This window comes from Alligator sinensis, unplaced genomic scaffold, assembly GCF_000455745.1.
Source record: "Alligator sinensis unplaced genomic scaffold, ASM45574v1 scaffold442_1, whole genome shotgun sequence".
In the NCBI taxonomy this organism is placed as follows: domain Eukaryota; kingdom Metazoa; phylum Chordata; order Crocodylia; family Alligatoridae; genus Alligator; species Alligator sinensis.
This window is the reverse complement of record NW_005841829.1, coordinates 1,967,358-1,977,027: the sequence shown is the minus strand read 5'-3', so window position 1 is coordinate 1,977,027 and position 9,670 is coordinate 1,967,358. Positions and strand designations below refer to the sequence as shown.

Genomic DNA, 9,670 nt, shown 5'->3' with positions numbered 1-9,670 from the left:
AGGGAAATGTGAGGGTGTGTGTATTTCTCAAACTATAGAAAACAAAGCTGGAGAAATGAGAGAAGATGTACCTATACTGACTGTAGTGAAAGTCTAAGTATAGTGTAGATCAGTGGCTTTAGTACTTATAGGAAAAGCAGTGAAGGTGCAAAGGCACCGGCTTCTCTTGTCGAACAACCCAAAGGCAAGCCTACTAGGGGACCTGGGGATGTATTTGGATCACTAACCCATGCTGCTACATCTTCAGTAATACTGTTACTCATGCTAACTAGATTAAAGCTAGTGCAATTGTACATATCCATACTTCTGTCAGACTTTGCAGTTGAGAAATACAGACACAAACATCTGTGTGCCCTAGTGTGCTGATGTGGCCAGTTCTTGTGCATACTGAACTCAAAAAGCATGCAAAATTAGGTAGCAAAAAACTACACATTGCTGTTATGCTTGTGGGGAACTGCACTTTTAAGAGGTTCTAGGAATCATTTGCTATTATTATGTAAAGGCTTTTGTTAAACAGTGCTGATTAGCTAGAAATTAGATGCTGAAGGAAGTAGAACTCTGTCAGACTTTGGCTCCGAGTGATCGCTGAACCACACGTGGTACCAAGAGTAAAATGAACTAGGAAAATACCACACCCATACTTTAACTCTCTGGAGAGGTATGGAGGACTTGGTAAGATTTAAATAGGGATGCGCTGTCTCTGTAAGTGATGGTGCCAGCAAAAAGGAAGACAATTGGACAGCAGCCCATTTCCTGGTAACACCTGGTTCTGAAACACTTAGGCTAGAGGCAGACATTACACATAAACTGGCTTAAGTGATCAGAAACTAGTTTAAACCTGTAACAGAGCAGATGTTCAGTGCACATGAACCAGTTTGAAAATGGCTGAAACCGGTTTGAGATAAACCTGGTTGAATGTAGTATCAGACTTAACTGATTTGGCTCAAACCGGTTTATGCAGTGTCTGTTCCAGACCCCTTGCTGGTTTAAGATAAGCCAGACTCCCCCAGCATCCCAGCATGCTATCTGGACTGGGCAGGGCTCTCTGCTCCACAGCAGGGTTGGCCCCTCCCCTCTGCTCCCTGCCTGCAGCTCCGGCAGAGACTTGCAGGCACAGCAGAGTCTGCCTGGCTTTCCCCCTCCCCTCACCACTTCCAGCTAAGCAGGGTTCCCCCATCCCCTCTGGCTTGCACAGACACCTCAGCATTAGCTAGAAAGCCATATGCTGGCTACGGTCTGTGCTGTGGCAGACAGCAGTGTTGGCTTAGGGCAGTGGCGTACGGTGGGTCTCTGGTGCCCGGGGGCCAATGTTTGCATTTGCACCCTCCCCCCACCCCAGGACAACCCAAGCAGGGTTCAGGATCCAGGGCAAATCAGCCTGTGCAGGGTCCTCTCTCCCATCCCATGGCATTTCCACAGGGAAAATAACAGCGTGGCACACCAGATGCTGGGGGAGGGGCATCAGCCAGAATTTCCAGCCAAAACAGCTAAAGGAACTTACAACCCACTGGGTGGGTGGACTACACACCAAACGCAGGAGGTGCTAAAGCCTCTCTGGCCAGCACCCCCCTCCAGGCCGGTGCCCGGGGGCCATGGCCCCCCTTGCCCCTCCCCCATTGGTACACCACTGACTTAGGGCTTTTTGGAGCTAATCAACAGCTCAACTGGTAATGTCCCTCCATTCCTTCTTTTTTTAAGAAGAGCTTAAACTAATGAGAGAGGCTGTTTGTTTTCTGATTTAATGATAAATGTTGATAGCAGAGCTGATAAATGCTCTGTTATCAACTGGGGGGAACCCCTCCATAATCCTTTTGGTGCCTGGCCACTCCCCCACAGCTCAGCCCCGTGGAAGAGAAGGGAGGGCTGCTCTAGTGCCCCTGGCTTCTAGCCTGAGCCACTGCAAGCATGTGTCTGCATGTCTGGGATGTCTGCTCAGTTACAAAGTGATTTAGCCTAGCCAGGTTAGACTAATCTACAAAGATTGAATCAATTCAAGCTCAGGCTTTTTGAATATTTGTCCCTAGCCTTTATAATTTAAATGATTTCGGGTTAACTCAAGCTGAGGGGGCTAATTGTGAAAATTAAAAAAAAAAAAATCAAACAATTGCTGGACCCTGCAGTCCCCAGGTTCAGACTGAAAATCATGGAAGGTGGAGTATGGACAGTGCTCTGACACTGCTGTGACATGATGGTGAATCCAAAATACTGCATGGAGACTTGGAGAGCTGTGGCAGAGAAACATGCAGAATTCAGTTAGAGGCCCCAGAAAACAGACCCTTATGTAGTAAACAACATACTAAATAAATAGCAGTGCCTGGTATCTGGAAAAAAGATGCAAGCCCAAGCAAATTGTGCATAGCATGGACAAGCAGGATGACAAAAGCACTAGTTATAAGGAGTTTTTCATAGGAACAAGTAACAGTGTTACAGCAGAAGATAATTGGGCTGAAAAGAAATGGGTATTTATTAATTCTAAATTAAACCCTAGTACACAAACTTGAGGAAATAGGCAAGATTCAGGGACTACAGTAGTAAATTTATCCCCTCTCTAAGAATAGAAGAACTAAACCAGTAAATAAATCTGAAAAGATACAATTTACAATAGTACCAGGGAACAAAATTATCCATTGCAGAGTCAAAAACCTGTCTGGCTTTTAGTCTGATCAAGAATATGCACTCATGGTAGGAGTATGGTACCAAAACAACTGAGGGAGATTCAGGCAGACAAGGTTCCTTGGGTGAATTTGATATCTTTTATTAGACCAACCCAAATGGTTGGAGAATAGTTATTAAGCAAGCTTTCGGGTTCAAAAACCCTTCGTCAGGCTCAGGAAGCTGCAGCAGTTGGAGGGAGATTCAGGACATCTTCTCCCTCAGGTCCTACTTGTACCATAGTACAGGAGAGAGAGTTCAGGTTGATGGCATATGAAATACCAACATAAGTTTATTTATGTAGGCTGGAAAAATTAGGTACTTCTAGACTATTAGTAGGGTGTATCAAAGCTGTTCTCTCTGGCACAGTAACGTCCGACTAGAGGCCACAGTTTTGTCAGCATGAGTTTAACAGTTTGTACTGAAGTTTGGGTTTAGATATGCAACAATACTAAAGCACCTACTAAAAAGAGTGTGGACTCAGAGTGAGCAATATTTAACACACACTTAGTAGTTTCTCCTCTAAGTATCCAATACATGTATGTAGGGCTGTCCCAACGTGGGGTGACCACCCTGGGCCCCACGCTTTGGGGGGCCCCGCAGACCGTGCTGTACAGACCCTGCCGTGGCCGCTGCGCTCCGGCCGCTCGCCACCCCCCAGCCTCGCACAGGCCCCGCACACCCCAAGGGATGGCTCTGCATATATGTAACAAAGCCATGCCAATACTGTAGCTGGTGAATTTGCATACTTTACCAGATAGAAATGTTAGATACATAGCCTCTGCACTTCGTCTCTGCAGATTGTAAGCCCTTCAGGGAAATGATTATCTCTTTCTTATGTTTGGAAAGTACCCACCCTCATAAGATCTCAATCCTGTTGTGAGAACCACCATTAATGTACACGTTTAATCGGAAGCATAATGGATTAAATGAAACTTGGACTTTCAGTTACCTCTAAGACTTTTAAAATGAGAACGATATGGATGACTAATTAAGGTCGCCTCACAGACATCCACAATAGACAGACAACTCATTTTTTAAGCAGAGCAGTTGCTTAGGGGTTACAATATTGTCATCGCTTTTCTGTGGCATACTAAGAAGTAATGGTTTACCTTAGAGAGAAATAAGGTCAGTCCTGACCTTACTGGTTACATCTCTGATTGGAGGCAGTGAGGAGTGCCCCTTCTTAGGGCCTGGTTGCATTAATCTCGAAACATTATGAATGACAATCTAGTGTAAATTACTATTTTATCTTGCTTGACATTTTCTCTGCCATTTCCATTTGCCCTCTGACTTCACATTTGGGTACAACAGAAAAGTGTTTTGTTTTGTTTTTAATTTTCTTTTGTTGTTTTTCTTCCAAGCCTGAGAAGAACATTAATAACTTGTCTGTTTTAAATTTGGCTGGTATTAAAAAATAAAGCGTTTCTTGGATTTCCCTTACAAGTGACTGAAAATGTCAGATTTGCTTGGCAGTAAGTAGATCCTATGGAGAAATGGTCATTTTGGAGAGTTTTAAACAATAATTCTAAGAGACTATTTCTGTTGGGTGTTCGTGGTATGAAATATTAGTCACTAGTGCAGATTTGGAGGCGTGACAAACTTCACTGTATTAGTCTATGATGGTAGTTAGATGACTAAGTCCTCCAACACAAAGACATGCTCCCAGACAGATTCCACAAGTAGTATCAGCACATCCACACTGACTCTCCTAAAAGATGGCACATCTACATATGTACAGTTGCTCAGAAAATACACATGCATCCCCATGAAAACAGTTTGCATAAAGGAGTGTTCCCTGATTAATTAAAAATCTCGGTCAATCACAGGCTGAATTACATGTTGAGGTATACAGATTCTGCTCACCTGTATAGACCCACCTTGCACCAAAGAGTCATAATTATCCTCAAACTGAAATGCACCATCTCAGGCATATGCTTTCAGGGTACCTCTTAGGCCTGATTCATTGAAGTTTCTACATGCTGACCACTTCAAGATCTTAGGTGTGGGCTGGGAACAAAGGTGGTCTTATGTCATTGGTGTGCCTCCCCTACTCTGCCACCATCCATATTAAAGCAGCTTCAAGACTTCCCTTCTTTGTATCCACCTGTTTTTCTAAGAGGCTTTTATGGTTATTGTCAGTGTGACCCTCACAGATTCATAAATGCTAGGGTCAGAAGGGACCTCAATAGATCATCGAGTCCGACCCCCTGCATGGGCAGGAAAGAGGGCTGGGTCTAGATGACCCCAGCTAGATGCCTATCCAACCTCTTCTCGAAGACCCCCAGGGTAGGGGAGAGCACCACCTCCCTTGGAAGCCCATTCCAGATTCTGGCAACCCTTACCATGAAGAAACTTTTCCTGATATCTAGCCTAAATCTGCTCTTTGTCAGTTTGTGACCATTGTTCCTTGTTACCCCAAGAGGCGCCCTGGTGAACAGCATCTCCAATCCCTTGTTGCGTCCCCCGAATGAGTTTGGAGCCAGCCACAAGGTCACCTCTCAGCCTTCTCTTGCGGAGGCTGAAGAGGTCCAAGTCCCTCAGTCTCTCCTCATAGGGCTTGTCCTGTAAACCCCTAACCATACGAGTAACCTCTTCTGGACCCTCTCAAGTCTATCAGATCCGTCTTGTAGCATGGTGCCCAAAACTGGATGCAGTACTCCAACTGCGATCTGACCAATGCCGCATAGAGGGGAAGTATCACCTCCTTGGTTCTATTTGTCATGCATCTGCTGATGCATGATAAAGTACGGTTAGCTTTGCTGATGATTTCATCACACTGGTGTTCATCTTGGAGTCCACTATGACTCCGAAATCCCTTTCCGCTTCTGTGCTGCTGAGAGGGTCCCTTCCCAGCCAGTAGGTGTGCTGGATATTTTTGCACCCTGGGTGCAGCACTCTGCACTTGTCCTTGTTGTACTGCATCCTATTGTGTACTGCCCACTTTTCTAACCTGTCCAGGTCTGCCTGCAATCATTCCCTACCCTCCGGAGTGTGCACTTCATCCCACAATTTAGTATCGTCCACAAACTTGGACAGAGTACACTTCACACCCCCATCCAAGTCACTGATGAGGATATTGAGGAGTACAGGTCCATGGACCAAAGTCTGCGGGACCTCACTACCCACATCCTTCCAGGTCGATAACGACCCGTCTACTACCACTCTCTGCGTGTGATCGCTAAGTCAAGTTGCCACCCACCGGACCATGTAAACATCTGTGTCACAGCCTTTTAATTTATTTATGAGACTAGGATGAGATACTGTATTGAAGGCCTTGCTAAAATGCAAGAAAATGGCATCCACCTCTACTCCTGTGTCTAAGCATTTTGTGACCCTGTCATAAAACAAAACGGGATTGGTCAGGCATGATCTACCTGCCACAAATCCATGCTGGTTTCCCTGCTGCATTGTTTCCCTGCTGGACTCCCACAAATATGATCATTCATAATCTTTCCACACTGGCCCTTTTCCAGTCCTCTGGGACCTGACCCGAGTGGCACGAGCGCTCAAACAGCCTTGCCAGTGGTTCTGCTATGACACCAGCCAATTCTTTCAGTACCCTCAGATGCAGCTCATCCAGGTCTGCTGACTTGAACACATCCAGTCCATCCAAGTGACTCTGCACCAAGTAAGTGTCGACAGTTGGTGGGCTGGTGTCCCTTTGATGCCCATCTAAGAACCCATTAGGAGACTTATCTTGAGCCCTGTTCAGGAACACTGAGGCAAAAAACTCATTGAATAGCTCAGCCTTGTCTCCCTCCTCCTGAGGTCTTTCTACATTTCCCTGCTCTAAACCAAAGAAATTTCAGGCAAAAAACAGCTAAAGAGAAAAAAACCCCCAAAAACCAACTCCCCCCCTAGAAACCAAACAACCCCACCTATGCAAATACAACAGTCATTGGAAATGCTTAACTGAGAAGGAATGCTCTCTTAATCTGAACTCTATCCTATCCTTTCTGCATATTTTTCATTATACGGTCTTTAACGCTATTAAAAAATAATACATAAACACAAAGTTTTAAGACCCATTTCTTTAGAGTTTTAGGGATAGCTTTTCCACCTCTTCATGAAGAAGAGCTGGCCAAAAGGAAAATTGACCAGAAGCGCTATAGCGTATAGTTATAAAACGGTTGCTATACCAATATAATGTCCCATGTGACTACTCTATCAAAAAGGTCACCTCAAAATACAGCTACTTGCAAAGTAATACATTTTGCTGAAAAAAAAAAATCACTTTTATTTCAGAGTAGAATATCCACTAAGGCACAGAGCTAGGCAGCCATAGTAATAACACAGTGTTTCAGCTAATCAACTTCCCCATGCAGACAGGGTAACAGTGACTGAGGTTTCCTTCCTCACCCCACCACCTGCTTCCCACCTAGGTAAAGAAAAGTTGAGTTATTGAACCACTGAAGAGCAGAGGAGGGGAGGTACAAATATTACTCCTTTTCAGTTCTGAAATGTACAGCAACCATGAATGTCTTTAGTAACCATAGAGTTGCAATGGCTCCACTTTTCAGCTGCCTGTGTTATAGCGCTTACTTCCATTGCCCGTGAATGTATAGTCTAGGCATATAAATGTTTAGATAAGGGGCATAAAGAAGCAGCAGCTTCTCTTAGCTGCAGATGGGATCTAATGCTGCTAAATCTGCTCTTAGCAACCATGGTTTAGGCAAGAGTTTTGCTTCTTGCAGGCCTGATAAATATTTTGTTCCAGTGAATTAATATCTCCTATAATTGGGTTGACATAGCTGCCTACATTTTTTTTGTATTGACTTATTCTGATCAGAAAAACCATTCATTTCAGGGAAGTAAACCTAATGTATCTGTGTAGAGGTGCCAGCATTGCTGTCTGTGCAATGTGATAACGAAGGAGAAGCCTGCTTCAGGTAAGAAATAAGTGCTTGCTAATCATCCTGCTGACAGTGCAAAGGCCAGTGAACTTGAGTCACTAACCCAGTCTGGTCTGAATAAAATCTAGCCGGAGACACTGTGATCATTTCCAGTATGACACACTGTTTATCATTGTCTCGGACTAAATGAATATTTTTGTGCTGTTTAGCTCAGAGGTGAATATGGCCTTGTAGTCCACAGACACATCCTTGCCTGCTTCAGCTGGTCCTAAAACTTCAATAAACAGATATTACTTGCTTCACATAGATCTTTTTCAATGAAGAAAATTTGAGTTTCAGACAAGAGGAAATTACTTGCACTGAAGGCAAAATAACTGTTTTTGTTGCTGCAAAATACTTCTGTTTCAGGACTAGATACAGGCAATTCCACCTACAAAAGCAAAGCAGCCATTGTATGGTCAAAGTCACCTCTAGGAACAGAAATGCAAATAAATCACACCATGGCACTGAGAGTAAGGAAAGGTAATTTTGGGGGCTATTTGTACTGATAGGGTGTTATGACACAGGGTGATTTAGTATTCATTTGTCAGTTAGAGTCATCTAACTCCCACTAAGTCATTTACCCTGCTCATCTGGAGAACTGAATCATCTCATTTAAGTTGGATCCAAAACCATTTTCTTGTGTACATAGATAGTTTTAAAAGGAAAGAATAAAATGCAGTGAGCAAAAATTGTTACCAGCAGACAGTTTGGGTCATGACATAGGCCTCAGTGCAATTACAAATAGTCTATATGATAATAATGCTTACCGTATTATGCCCCAAGTGGTGCATAATGTGCTAAGCACCAAACTCTCAATTGCTTTAAGGAGGCCTAAACAATCCTCTTGTTATTGGGGTTATTCTTTTTACAGCAGAGTTGAGGTACACTGGGGCTATGGACAGACAGTCAAAAAGCCTGAGGCTGAATTGATTCAATAATTGCAGGTTAGTTTAACTGGGCTAGGCTGAACTGGTTCAAAACTGGACAGACATTCTCTCTGGACTGAGGAAATTCAGGCACATGCCTGCAGTGACTCAGGCTAGAAGCCGGGGGGAACAGAGAGCCCTGCCAGCCCAGAGAGCATGCCGGGATGCTGGGGGACTCTGATTTATCTTAAAACAGCGGGGGGTCTGGGACAGACATTGCATAAACCGGTTTGAGTCAAATCAGTTAAGTTTGCTACTACATTCAACCAGGTTTATCTCAAACTGGTTTCAGCCATTTTCAAACTGGTTTATATGCACTGAACATGTGTTCAGTTACAGGCTTTAAACCGGTTTCCAATCACTTAAACTAATTTATGTGTAATGTCTGTCCCTAGCCTAGCAGGCAGGGAGTGTGGAGAATGGTTGCTGTCTGCTTTCAGTTGCACTGGGGGCACAGTCCCCTGGGCTCTCATCAGAGGTGTGTCTTTCATCAGTTTTGAATTATTAAAAAGAACCATGAAGGAACAAAAATGGCCCGTGGAAACTCTTCTTAGCCATGGATGGAAAGGCACTGGGAAGAGCCTGGGTGTTGCGTAGCAGCCTTGTTTGAGGAATGGGGAAAAGTGTGTATATGCGCATATATGCATACGTGCACACATGCAATGCAATCCTCTTTGACTGAGAGCAGAAGGCCCGTGTGGGATCAGTCACATACAAAATAATGCGTTTTTATTCTGCTTTCTGTTGGAGCTATGGCAACCCAATTTGAAAACCTAGATACTGGTTAGACCCCAAAATACGAGGATTAATATTCCTTTCATAGTTTGTTGGCATTAACTTTTTATAATGCTTGATATCCTTGTTACAAATACTTAATTCCTTTTTTATTAACCCTTGTTTTCCACAATTTCCTGTGGCAATGAGCTTCACAGTCTGAATGCATGCTGTAGACCAGGGATGGGCAATTATTTGGGCTGGAGGGCTATTTAAGGAGTTTTAGTGAGCTGTTGCAGGTGGGGGAAAGGGTGGGGTGCAATTGATCCCATCTGGCCCTTGCCCACCTGTCCTTCTCCCAGATGCCACTCCCCGCCTGCTTGCACCTCCATCCCATCTGCTTAGCCGAGTTTGCCTTGCCTGCAATGGTCCAAAGCCTGTCTCCTTGGAGACCCTGCCCACTCACCTGCCCCACCCAGT

General features: G+C 44.3%; 1 protein-coding gene across 4 annotated transcripts in view; it reads left to right on the top strand.

The window, feature by feature from the left end:
- Window positions 1–9,670, top strand: part of PRR5L (proline rich 5 like) — an 82,954-nt gene that overhangs the window by 1,336 nt on the left and 71,948 nt on the right. For 2 of the 4 annotated variants that reach the window (XM_025198991.1, XM_025199429.1), the window contains exon 2: window positions 7,463–7,544. The exons of 1 other annotated variant lie outside the window; for it this stretch is intronic. The gene's annotated coding sequence lies outside the window, so the exon portion shown is untranslated. Of the gene's footprint in view, window positions 1–7,462; window positions 7,545–9,670 lie in introns of those variants that run through there. One more of the 4 variants, XM_025200459.1, reaches the window with a different exon arrangement.